The sequence below is a fragment of the Salvia splendens genome, chromosome 7 (assembly GCF_004379255.2).
Source record: "Salvia splendens isolate huo1 chromosome 7, SspV2, whole genome shotgun sequence".
NCBI lineage: Eukaryota > Viridiplantae > Streptophyta > Magnoliopsida > Lamiales > Lamiaceae > Salvia > Salvia splendens.
Window position 1 is genome coordinate 33,564,631 of NC_056038.1, and position 14,946 is coordinate 33,579,576.

The window sequence follows — 14,946 nt, forward strand, 5'->3', positions numbered from 1 at the left end:
AACATTATTTTGTTGTTAAACAAACTAATCATAATTCTTTAACTTGTTATTAGTTTAATAACAGTAATATAGTTTGAAACAGAATAATGATACAAAAGAACGACATCAATTTATTAATAAAAAGTAACCTTCAATCCAAAATCTATCACTAAAAATAAAAAAGTACATATCAACACGAAAACGGAACATATCATGGCATCATCCGTCGTCCAAATCCACCGGTGAGATCTGAGTATGAAGATTTGTCATTTTATAATCTTGATCAAGATTTGTCAATTGAAATTAAGCTTGATTCTCCATTATTAATAGCCAATCCAAGCTTAATTTAATACTTTGTTTTATTGATCGCAATAGTCAAACTCATATACACAAAGAGGAGTCGTATTTAAATTTGTTGAGTATGAAATTGAAATAATAAAATCGGTTGAACTTAATTCTCAAGTAAATGTGGAAATTCTCATTCTAGCACCCCTAAGTTCAAAACGCTATTAGTTTATTTAGTCCATAAATTAGATGATTCATTTATAATAAATTCAAAATTCGCTCATCATTTCTAAATTCACAACGAAATTCTATGAATTTAATCTCCAATAACAATCACATAACATCCGCCATTCGATGGATATATACATGAAATGAGTAATAGGTCGTTGACATAAATATGAAACATGATTTATTCTTAAAAGATAAAAAAAATACTATGAAACATGATTTGAATGTCACGGTTTCATTAAATCATATCTACACTTTAATATTATATCGTCTAATCAATTTTCATTTGAAATAATCACAATAATTATTTACACAATATTTAATTTCCCTCTCAAATAAGTACGGCAATTCGCCGTTGAATTAAATGTACACAAACTTATGATGTAGAATATAGATGGTCAATGTTTAATTAGGAGTTTCTCCAAATATTTTTCGTCAACGTCATTAATTGCTGCTAACTGAACGGACTTCATCTCTAAAATTTAAGATAGGTTTGGTGAGAAAAAGAGGTACGTGTTGGAATTAAAACTATCTACATACTTATATTTTAGGAATATATATATAGTAGATATAAAAATACAAATATAATGATCATACGTAGTATTACTAAAATGCGGTGTTTTAGTTAAAAAAAAAATTACTAATTGAAATGATAAATTTCATCCCAACCTACAGCTAGACCAAATGCGATACTAAATTGCATGAAATTAATCTTTCGTTAGTGTGGTTAGTATTTAGTAACCTAAAAATTGAATTTTGGTATGTAAAGAAACCGACATTAGAGACGTGAAAAAGCTGGACGACAATTGATCTTTAGAAAGTGGCTTCGTGCAAGTGTTACTATAGACAAATAAATATAAAATTTAAAGGATATCATAATAAATTCGAACCCGAAACTAACAACTCTCTTGTTTATGTAATGACAAGCAACTCTTCACGTAGAATTTTGTATGTTTTTGTTCTTTGATCATTCTTTAATAAATTGTTTGGTTATATATATACGTGCAAATTTCTTTTGAAGTCAAATAACAAATTTATTTGGTTACTAGCGAATTTACAAAACAGGGCAACCAAATCTGGTTCCACCCTTAAGATTATACTAGCACACTTTGTAGTCGCATTGCTGATCATGAGAATTAAGACAACTTCATGGCAAAATAACCTAAAATTTGCTTTCTAGTTTGTGTTTATTTAAAACATTTTATTCTCTTTTATTTTGTTTAAGAAAGATTTTTTTATAATCATTGTATCTTCAACTGTGAAAGCATCTGCCGTCGATTACCCAAAAAGTCTATGGTTTAAATGTGTGTTGGCTTAAAATTTTTTTTTGAACTTGAGACTTTTTAGGTGTTAATGTTTTCGTTTTTATTTTACCCGTTGACTTCAGACCACACTCTTACAGAGAGATGATATAGTGTATAGGTGTGTAGGCCTAGTGGAATAATGATTAATGTCCAAGTCCAAAAGTCTCATGTTTGAAACTGAGTCCATCATACAATTTAATTTAATTTTTTGTTCATTTATCCTTAAAAATGAGATAAAAAAATGAGAGGTAGATATAAATTACTCTCTATGAAAATCGAAGTAGATACTTTGTTGGCTTAAGAACTCACTTTTCTTTGCAATTTCTAGTAAGCACCAGATCAATCTTGTTTTTTGTTTTAAGATCTTTTTTTTTTCCTTTTGCTTTTTCATATTAATTTGGGTTTGTTAAAGTGCTACCATGTTGGATTTTTTTATAAAAAATTGCACTGTATTGATTTCAGTCTATGTAACAATATTTGTCATAAAATAAAATAAATATTACTATTGTAAATGAATCATAGTTAACAACTTAACACATACAGTATTGCATACTGGCAGAAAATTGATTATGTACCTAAATGTAGGATATATAATCAATTCAAATAATCACTTTTTAACCGAACAAACCAAATTAGATAGAGAATAAGGTTTAATATGTTTTGTTTCCCCAATTTTTTTTCATGAAACTATCCTCAACTGATGTTTTCTGGTAAAACCCCCACAACTTTACATTACTAAAAGTTTAGTTTATGCCTCGCGAGTAATAATTCAACGACGAAATATAAATAAACTTGCTGAGGTAGATTTTTTCTATCTCGGAGTTTTTATGTTTCCATTAAAATATACCAAGTATAAATCAGTTTTTTTCTAAAAATTCAAAAAGCATCCTTATACCTAAAAAAAGTGTATTACTAGTATAATTGAAGAGGTAAGTTGTCATATCCATTCGTTGATCGGGAACTATGCACTTTTCCATAACAAGATGTTGTTTTTACTGGAGAACAAATCACATTTTAAGTGATAATACTAGTTCAAAGTGTATTACTAGTTTAATTCCATTTCGATGATGGTCAAAGTGATAATTCCAATTGCTTAGGTAAAGTAAATGTATGGTTGTAGCTATTGAGTGGAGTCCCAGATATTTTGTTTAGTGAAAATTGTATTGGATTAGGTCCCAACTGAGATAACCTGTTTGGAATCTCAAATTACGGAACCAACATTGTGACCTTTGTAACAATTGGTAGACAGCACCAATCACCACCCTTATCCTTGTAAGATATTGAGAACTATGTGAAAGATATTGGAGATCAGAGGTTCTCAGATTCAAAGGTCAGTACAAATGCTGGCACTCCAATATATTCTACTGAACTGTAAGAGATGGCAAATTGACATTACCAAATTCAATGTGTGATTTTGTGAATTTGCTTGCATGGGTTCACATTTGTGTTTGATCTCCATTATAAATGTAAATGAACTTCTAGTATGAGAAGCTTTGACAGTAGCCATAGCCGTTTGTGGATTGTAACCACAATCATTAATTTTAAAGCAAATGGGATATATATATATATATATCTAGTTTTGCTTAGTGATGGTTTTAGACTTTTAGTAGAGCCAGGAAAGCATTTAAAAACAAATATAACCACAGTTCATATCTTCTTCTGGCTGCTTCACATGTAAATACTCGCTGTCAATTCCCAAGTTTTACTTATTTATTTTGGCGGGAGAGGATACTTATTTATACTGTTTGTACAAATTATTGCACATACTCCACATATTCTTGTAGACAGAGAGTCACATCAATTCTTACATTTATACTATGCTCCATTGTATGTAAATTCTTTAATCTGAATACTAGACTACTTACATTTTTAACCTAGTTTTTTTACTGCATAATTTTAAGCTAATTCGCAACTTTTTATTAATACTTTATATTTATAGAATATATATATATAGACTTGATTCATTGGCATTCAATAAATAAAGTAATCTAAGTTTTAGTATGGTTTTGTATCGTATTATCGTCAATGCCTACCCATTTTTTCTTGATCGATGATTATTAATTCACGTGAATAAAGATTTTCATGTCACAACAATGTTAGAGATATTATTTATTCGGGTGAACTATAAAAAAAGTCATTGGATAATTGCATTTGCAGATGCATATTTGTGGTCTATAATAAAAATGACTTTGAGCATATATTACTCCATTTATAATTTTTTCCTTTTTCGTGAATCTCATACGCGAACACGAATGTTTCTCTCTCCTTAAATATATATTGACTTTTCAAAAGTTAGACATTTTATTATCCAAATATTTTGAGATTTTTGTCCCTTTTTAGTCATGTTTTTACTCCATTTTTTGTTCCATTCATATTTTATTTCTCTATAAACATTTTTATTAACTTAAAACAAATCAACAAACTACATAAATAGTTTTAAAAAAACAAGGATAGATAGCAACGAAATCTATCGATATACGTAAAAAGAAACATTTAATGGTAGTACTACAAATCACCACGAATTAAATGGTAGTACTACAAATCAACACAAAATGCAAACAAAAGGAGCATGAATTCATAATCATATTGTTTCCAACCTTTTGTATTAGATTTGGCATGTCTGCTACACCCATTTGATTTTTTGGTTTTCTATTCTCGGTTAACATATCCACACAAGAGATAGAACGTGCCGACTTGGAATTAAACTATTTATATAAATCTCATAAAAATAAAGACTTTTGAAAGAAAAAAAGCTTACTAAAAATAGAAGGTGACTAATTTTATGGGATATTTCAAAATAAAAAAAGAATGTGCTATTTTTATAGGACGGAGAGAGTATATAGCGGATAAAAATAAGGTACTGCCATTCTACCCATAGCATAGAACAAAATGAAAATTATAAAAGGGAAAAAGGGTTTAAATTATTGCTTTAATCTGGCACATAACCGAATTGAATAAATAATGCCACGTCATGTTTCAGAAGTTTTAGAACTGCCAAAACTTTATTCATATTAAAATAAGAAATGAAGATTTCAAAGGAACAAAAGATAATGTAGTTTCAAAGGAACAAAAGATAATGTAGTTTTGACTTACTTCTTTAAAATCTCATCTTTAGTTTACAAGAATTCACCAAAATAAACTAAGCAAGAGAAAAATACCTAGAGTAAGAGAGAGAAATTGGCATTTCAAACCGAAAGAAATTGGCATTTGAAACTGTTGGAAGGAAAGATTGACACAATCAAGGGAAGATCCTACACAATAAAGATCGGAAGAATTAGTGGATGATTGATATCTTTTTCATACCTTATAAAGAATTAGGTATAGAATTTAATAGCTTACCATATGTGAGATATTGAGGGCCTATATGAGGCGTGTAAATCATTGTATTTTCTCCAATCAATAATGAAAACAATTCCCTCAAAACCTATGTTTATCATGGTATTAGAGCGAGTCGCCGACTGTAGGTCATATTTAACTGACCCAGTAGTATATCTGGGCTGAAATCGAAAAAAAAATGACTGACCCAGCAGTATAACTGGGCTGAAAATTTGGGCCAGTGGTCCAACCGATCGGAAAAAAAAATTGGGCCGATTGTCCAATCGATCATAAAAAAGTCAAACCCCTCCAAGATTCACCTTGAAGGGTTTGAGGGAGGGTGTTGACAATTGAAACATAAAAATGAATATAATAATATCCCACATCGGTGTACACAAAGAGATTAATCCACTATATAAGTCTATAATCTTCTGAACCTCTCCTTTTATCACCAATTGATTTTAAGATGGAACCCATAGATTTTTATCACCGATAATTTTAATCAGCCGCAACATTGGCTGATTGGCCCACTGTCACCAATATGTACATCATATTATGTTGAATTACTGGACCTATTACTTTAAAGACTAAAAAGACTAAAACTAAAACAACCATTTTTAATCAAACACTAGTAACTATAAAAACATAAATATATTATTACTAAATGTGGTGTTTTAATTCTAAAACTCCTATCTTACTTTCCTAGAGGCTAGAATACATCTTTATTAAGAACATCAAGCCACAAACACACAGAGTTCATTTTCATAAAACTATTAAGTTAGTGTTTGATCAATTTAGTTCATAACCCGAATATTATTTAAATTATTTTAGTTCATATTCATTTCCGTAATTATCAAATTGAATCTTCCTTATATAGAATACTTGTAACTGTTGCCTAGGCCAATGCTATATTAAATTGCATGAATTTGATTCGTGAGTGTGATTAGTATCCTGAATATTGAATTTTTGTGCATAAAGACATTATTAGAGAGATGTATGAAGGCTTGACAAGAATTGATCTTTTGACGGTGGCTTCGTGAAATTGTGGGCCTCTTTTTCTGATTGTTTAATTATGTTTGCAAAAACACGAATTGCTGATCATGACAATCATGCCGTCTAATTCGTGTTTATATATATATATATATATATATATATATATATATATATATGGATGGATTGTGATCAAGATAGAACTATTCTTAAACGTAGAACCATTCTTAAACGTAGAACAAATGCCAAAGGGATGTCGTTAGATCTTTTAATCCAATGGTGTTGATTTGCACAGCAACTTCCCATTACAACCAAAACTATTATTAATAGGTGAATGCAGAGAAGTGAAAAAATAAAGCATGCATGAACTCTTCTTCGTTTCATTCATTCTTCCATCAACATGTGAGTTTTTTCACATGTTGAGTCCGGAATGTCGTGAAAACATAGTCTAATATGTATGATTTTTAATCTTGACCGTCATTTTTTCCTCATCCAATGAATAAAATATGTAGAGTTCTAGGTTCTACACTTAAGAATGGTTCTATCTTTAACCCAATATATTTAGTACTATCTTTTATTTTTCTTTTACAAAGACATTTTATAATATTTTGAAACGATATCATTAATTGTGACAGCCGACTAACCACAGAGTCTCTGGTTTAAATGCGTGTTGGGTCAAAAAAAAATTCTACATTTTTTGGCGGGAGAGGTTATTAATTTATTATTACACTAACTGTTCCATTATATTTATACTGTGGTCTATTAAATGTAAACTCTGTTAATCTGAAATACTACACTACTTACTATTACTAAGATTTTTTTTATATAATTTTAAGCTATAGTCACAACTATTTAGGATTTTTAGAATATGTAGGCTTGATTCATTGCCACTGAATAAATCAATAAATCAAAGTTCTAGTACCTAATTAAGTACTTAATATATTTGTATTGTTGTCTCTTATTATCGTTTATGCCTATCTATTTTTTCTTCATCGATGATTATTAATTCATGTGAAAAAAATTTCCATGTCACACCAATGTTGAGATACTACTATTATTTATCAGAATGAACTATAAAAAAAGTTACTGAATAATTGCATTTGCATATGCATATTTGTGGTCTATAACAAAATTATTAGCATGGATAGAGTCTGGATGACTAGTGGATAATAACAAAATTATTCTGTCATTTTTAACTTTTAGACTTTTTTAATCCATTTATCAAACTTTCCTTTTCCATGAATCTCTCCTCCGGCATATACGAAAATGATACTCTCTCTTCTCTCTCTCCCCCCAAATGTATATGGAGTTTTCAAAAGTTAGCCTTTTTATTCTTGTAGTATCTTTTTTGTCTGGTTTTGACTCCATTCTTGTTCCATTAAGCTTTTATTTCGTTTTAAATATTTCATTATCAAAAATCAACATACTTGTTTAAGTAATTAATGATATAGAATTAAACAAATATACTTAAATAATAGTATAAAAACTACACAAAGCATACCAAAATTTTAATTTATTACTACATTCTCTCCAAAAACTTTTGCCCATTAGACAATTAAATGTGACTTAGGGAGGAAGCATGACACAATTGTAAAAAAGCTCCAAACTCTCCTAAAACTAAATGCGATGTGGTAGGGTATTCACCAATAAGTTTTGCAATACCCGTTTTGTATGATATTAGTCAACTAATAATATTAGAAATAGTACTTCACTGAAAATGACAATATATATTCATAGGAATCACATACAAACGTTGCACAACAATAAAAAAATATATGGCTGAGGACAATTTTTAATGATATTAATGTAATAATGGAGTGCTCATTTCAGTTGGAAGAAGCTCGGCTAGAAAGGAGTTCGGTAAGCTCGGCTTACCGAGCTGGAACTAGCCTGGAACTAGCCGAGAAGAAGAAGAAGGCAGAAGTCGGTAAGCTCAGCGGTAAGGAAGCTCGGTAAGGAAGCTCGGTAAGGAAGCTCGGCGTTGAGCTGGAATGAGCCGAGAAGGAAGAGTTCGGTTGTAAGCCGAGAAGGAGTTCGGTTGTAAGCCGAGGAAGGAGTTCGGTCTTGAACCGAGGAAGGAGTTCGGTCTTGAACCGAGAAGGTAGAAGCAACCTAGCCGAACTAGCCGTTGGAGCAGCAGTTAGTTAGCTGAGATGTAGCGGTTATTCTTCTTGCTTTCTTGATTCTTCTTGTAGTTAGTTAGTAGCAGTTGCTACTTGATTATAGAGCTTTAAATAGCTCACCGTGTATGTAGTTTAGAGTAGAGTTTAATCAATAAAGAGTTTTCCAGTTTTCTCTCCAAGATTATCATCTTCAATACTCAAAGTGTGAGTGTGTGTGTTTTCTGCATTGTGTGATCTCATACAACAGTGAGTGTGTGTGTGATCTTATTGAGTGTGTGAAAGCCTTGTGTGTGCGAATCCTAACAAGTGGCGCCGTCTGTGGGAAAGGGATATTGAAACTGATTTGCAGAGGATCAAACGGTTTCAGAGATGGCAGCAAGGCTTGATGCAGAAAAGTTCACAGGCAAGAATGATTATGGCCTGTGGAAGATGAAGATGAAGGCGGTTTTAATTCAACAAGGCTTGGCGGCAGTTCTTGCAAAACCAGAGGAGAAAGGAAAGGCTCCAGTGCTTGATGAAAAAGCTCAGGCAAAGATGGAGGAAATGCAGCTCAAGGCACATTCTGCAGTGATTCTGTGCCTTGGAGATAAGGTCTTGAGGGAAGTTCAAGAAGCCAAGACTGCGGTGGAGATCTTGGACAAGTTAGATGAAGTTTACTTGGCCAAATCCTTGGCTAACCGGCTGTATCTCAAGAAGAGGCTGTATGCCTATAGTTTTTCTGGAGATAGGTCCATCATTGAGCAGCTAGAGGAGTTCAACAAGATCATTGATGACCTGGGATCTGTTGATGTCAAGATCTCAGATGAGGATAAGGCCATTCTCACATTGAATGCCTTGCCTAGCTCGTATGACCAGCTAAGTGATGAAATTATCTATGGAAGAGATAAACCTATCACCTATGCAGAAGTCTATTCAGCCTTGATGGCCAAAGAACTCCAGAAGACAGCCAACAGAGGCTCTGCAAGCTCCAATGTTCAAGCTGCAGAGGCCTTGAATGTGAAGAAGTTCAAGAAGCAGAACTTCAAGAAGAAGTTTGAGGGCCCTAAACCCTCAAGTTCAGATGCTCAGAAGGAAACCAGAGCTTGCTATTGGTGCAAGAAACCTGGACATTTGAAGAAAGATTGTCATGCATGGAAGAGAAAGATGGCCTCAGAGGGACACAATCAATCTGATTGTGTGGAGAGTGCTGATCCCCCGGCTCAACTCATGAATATCAGTGATAGTGGGGTCAGTCATAGGTGGATAATGGACTCGGGGTGCAGCTTCCATATGTGCCCCAATAGAAGCTGGTTTCATGATCTTCAAGAAGCATCGGGTACGGTTGTTCTTGGTAATAACCACATTTGTCAGATCAAAGGAATAGGGAAGGTAAAGCTAAGCCTACAAGATGGCTCTATAAAGATCCTAACTGGGGTGAGGTATATTCCAGAAGTGAAGAGGAACCTCATTTCATTGGGAATGCTGGAGCAGAAAGGGTTCACCATATTGATGAGTCAAGGAAAATTGTTTGTGAAATCTGGAGATGCAGTGATGATGGAGGCTGACAGAGAGCATATTCTCTATTATCTGAAGGCTAAGGCTGTTGATGGAGAAAGCAATGCAGTGTCAGATGATTCCATAATGCTATGGCACAAGAGATTGGGCCACCCAGCCGAAGGAAGCTTGAAAGAACTCATCAAGAAGGGTCTGATCTCTGGAGATTTCAACAAGATGGACCCCTGTGAGCAATGTATACTTGGAAAGGCTAAGAAGGCACCCTATCCTACAGGTATTCACTCTTCTACAGCCCCTTTAGACTACATACATAGTGATCTTTGGGGGCCTTCACCGGTGTGTTCAATTGGTGGAGGAAAGTATTATCTAGCTATCATTGATGACTATACAAGAAAGTTGTGGGTATATATTCTTAAAGAAAAATCTGAAACACTCACAAAGTTCAAGATATGGTGTAAGGAGGTTGAGCTAGAGAAGGGTAGAAGTGTTAAATGCTTAAGGACAGACAATGGCCTAGAGTTCTTGTCTGCTGAGTTTGATCTGTTTTGTAAAGAGAAGGGTATGAAGAGGCACCGGACTGTTCCTGGTAATCCTCAGCAAAATGGTGTTGTGGAAAGGATGAATAGGACAATCCTAGAGAGGGTGAGGTGCCTACTTCTTGGGTCTGGTTTGAGCAGCAGATTCTGGGGTGAGGCTGTGTATACAGCAGCCTATCTCATCAATAAATGCCCATCTACTGCCCTGAAATCTGAAACTCCTGATTACATGTGGTATGGAGCTCATAGTGACTACTCAAAATACAAGGTGTTTGGGTGTGTGGCCTATGCTCATGCTAGGCAAAGTAAGCTTGAAGCTAGGGCTCTGAAATGTATCTTGCTGGGGTATCAGAGGGGTGTTAAGGGGTATAGGCTCTGGTGTATTGAGCCCGGTAAGCAGAAGGTCTTGGTGAGTAGGGATGTGGTGTTCTTGGAGGATCAGATGCCATACCTGAAAGATAAGCTGGACTCCAGTGAAGATGAGGGTGATTTCTTCAAGGTGGAGCCTGTGGGGGTTGGCCTAGAAGCAGGTGGAGTTATTGACTCAGGGAGTGAGTCTGATTCAGATAAAGAAGAGGCTCCAACTCAGGGCAACCAGGCTGGTGAGTCTATATCAGACTCTATCAGAGACTATCAGCTTGCAAGGGACAGAGTTAGAAGAGAAACAAGGCCACCAACAAAGTTCTCTGATGTTGTGTATTATGCTCTATGTGCAGCTGAAGGTATTGATGGTGCAGATCCACTCACATATAAAGAAGCTATGCAGAGTAAAGATAGAGAAAGATGGATTGAAGCCATGGAAGAGGAAATAGAGTCTTTACTCAAGAACAAAACATGGATTTTGGTGGACAAATCCAAGCTGAATACAGATGAAAAGGGGAGAGTGAAGGTGATTAAGATTAACACCTTGCACAATCCGGCTGACATGCTAACAAAGTCTCTAGGTAGAGACAAGTTTGATCATTGCAAGAAATTGATCAATGTTTGTGCAAGAACTGAGATGAGCCCTCAGGTGGAGAATTGTAATAATGGAGTGCTCATTTCAGTTGGAAGAAGCTCGGCTAGAAAGGAGTTCGGTAAGCTCGGCTTACCGAGCTGGAACTAGCCTGGAACTAGCCGAGAAGAAGAAGAAGGCAGAAGTCGGTAAGCTCAGCGGTAAGGAAGCTCGGTAAGGAAGCTCGGTAAGGAAGCTCGGCGTTGAGCTGGAATGAGCCGAGAAGGAAGAGTTCGGTTGTAAGCCGAGAAGGAGTTCGGTTGTAAGCCGAGGAAGGAGTTCGGTCTTGAACCGAGGAAGGAGTTCGGTCTTGAACCGAGAAGGTAGAAGCAACCTAGCCGAACTAGCCGTTGGAGCAGCAGTTAGTTAGCTGAGATGTAGCGGTTATTCTTCTTGCTTTCTTGATTCTTCTTGTAGTTAGTTAGTAGCAGTTGCTACTTGATTATAGAGCTTTAAATAGCTCACCGTGTATGTAGTTTAGAGTAGAGTTTAATCAATAAAGAGTTTTCCAGTTTTCTCTCCAAGATTATCATCTTCAATACTCAAAGTGTGAGTGTGTGTGTTTTCTGCATTGTGTGATCTCATACAACAGTGAGTGTGTGTGTGATCTTATTGAGTGTGTGAAAGCCTTGTGTGTGCGAATCCTAACAATTAAAAGCACTACTTTGTGTATTTAATTATACTACCAACGTTTTATAAAAAATGTGGAGTATTTATTATTGGTGTCCCAACTAAAATTAAAAGACACAAATAAAAGTGTCCTAAAAATAGTTAAGATTAAGATAATATGCCCTCAACTTAGGGACACTTTTTTATGTACTAAATTATGATGTTTTTATAAAAATTTCAAATGCTATCACAATTTTTGTGTCCTTGAAAAATAAATTTTTTGTATTGTTGCTAATGTACTATGTCAGACAAATGGTTTATTGATGCAACAATGGAAACCTCAAAAAAAGGACAGAGATAATTTATTAGATGAAGCTAAAAAAGAAAATAAAAATGGAGCTTCAAAGCTTGCGTCTTCATTCGCCGATCTAGTTTTCACTGCCATAAATTTGTGAGTATACAAACTTCAGTTGATTATGTAAGAAATTTTTGTGTACAAAATTATAGAGTTCAATTGATCTCATTAACCTTTCTAGATTAAATTGTTTAATACAGTAGGTCGTTAGCACAATTATGAAACATGGTTTATTCTAAAAAAACAAAAAAATATGAAATGAATGTCACGATTCCTAATCATATATCCATGCTCTATTTAATTGACTTCGATGTTTTGTTGATCTCTGGACGAAAACGACTGACCAACGCTTTTCTTTTCTTTTCGTTTTCCTTTTTTCTTTTTTCCTTTTCTTTTGCTTTTATTATCCATAAGTTATGTATTCATGATAGTTAGGAATAGTATCTCACTGAGTGGTTTCAGATAGCTCATAAATAAATCTTATTACTAATATTTCAGTAAATGAGATGCTATATATCTTATTTGAATATTATCCTTGAGCATCACTCTATTTTATGTACATTTGATACTATTTATTTTATATATTTAATTTGATTATAATATATTAAAATATTATTAATATTTATAATTTAGCAAATTTTATAAAAATCAAAACTTGATTTATTTATTTTCTCTATAACTTCAATTAAATGAATAAAAACATAAATATGGATTCAATTTTAATAAAAATTAAATATATAAAACAAAACAAATAATATTAAACCACTTTTTCTATCTATAATTCTTTGCACTGTATTTAGAAATTTCAATACAATTAATTAATACTTCATAGAACAACATATTCAAAGCGGGAGAGCCGCATTCACAGTTTCACGTTCACACCCACCTTAATTTTCGGAAGCCTCAACATACTCATGTCCGAAATCAATACACCCTATATCTACTCCTACTATTTTGCAATTGACTAAGTAAAAATGAGTGTAGAATGTTTTAAATTAATTATTCAATCCAAAATAAAATGTTATCCCATTTTTTGCTCTAAATATTTAAAAACCCCAAAGCCAAAAACTGCAGTAATATAGTTTAAAATAGAACAAGGATACAAAATAACTAAATCAATCTTGTATTAAAAAGAAACATTCAATCCAAAATCATTACACATAAAAAAAAGTACAAAAACGAAAATAAAAGGAGCAAAACATATCTCGGCGTCATCCGTCGTCCTAATCCACCGGTGAGATCTGTTCACACAAATAAGGAAATTATGAGTTTCCAACTTTTGGATAGATTTTGGGCACAGAATCAACAAAATCCCACTTTTGTCATTCTCATGAATCATTTACCCATTTGATATTTTGGTTTTCTATTATCGGCTAACACACCATTTAACTAAAAACTCACTATTTAGTGACGGAATTATCCGTCACTAATCAACAAAATTTCCTTATTTAACAGGGTTAGTGTCAGATTAAGTATCAGCAGATCCGTCATTAAAAAGTTTTAGTGACGGATCCCTCACTAAATTTACTAACCCACCCAATGACGGAAAGCATAGGCAGTTGCCATGGTAAGTTCGTATTAGTGACTGACGCTTTTCAGTCATTTATCCGTCACTAGTTCTTGAGCTATCGGCTGCCGTCAGATTAAGTGACTACTATATATTATGAACTTGATGCGAACTTATTTAATTCATAAATACACTCCATCACTCTAATATTTGATCGTTTAATTAATTTTCATGCACTTTCACCATATAATTATTTACACAATATTTCCCCCTCAAACATATAGTTGATTTAAACAAGATACCATTTCACCAATGTAACAAAATGAAAAATATAAAAGAGACAGGATGAACGTACTATTTAGATGCAGATCCAAATATGCGCGGGGTTTTGTTGGTCTGTCTTTCAGACGAGGTTGTGCCCTCGACTTTATTGTTTCCCCAGAGTTTATCAGCAACACAATTGTTCTTCCTGTTATCTGTATCCGTCTCTACATGAGGGAAAGAATGAGCAGCGACTGCTTCGGATTTTGGTTTACCACCCTTCGCCTTAGGGTTTGGGGATTCTTTTGACTGCATCCCACTCTTTTTTCCCAAACCTAACTTTTTTCCTGCCTCTGACATTTTATGATCTTAATCAAGATTTGTCAATTTAAATGAAGCCTGATTCACCATTTTATAGAAGATCCAAGCTTAATTAAATATATTCTAATAGTCAAATGGTATACACAAAGTCGATATATAGATATTAATCACCCACAACAATATGCACATATATATGGCCCACCGTCATGCAAGTCGGTGTTTAATTCAAAAACTTCCATCCTACTTTTTCCTGGAGGTTAGAATCCTAACTTTATTGAGAACAATATCTAGCTACAAATCACGGAGGTCATTTTTATAACAATATAGTTAATTGTAGATTTGATTTAGTTTGTAACATGAATGTCGTATTTAGATCATTTTAGTTCATATATATTAACGTAGTTATCAAATTGAATTTTCCCATACAGAATACGGAGTACTTAATATTCATAGGCAGTCTTAGAAATTAAAGTGTGGTTAGTATTCTCAAAATTGAATTTTCCCAAGAGCATCACCATTTATTGTGACAATTCTGGTGCTGTGGCAAACTCGAAAGAACCAAGAGCTCACAAAGCGAGCAAACACATAGAGCGGAAGTATCATATCATTAGAGATATAGTGCAGAGAGAAGACATAAAAGTGGTC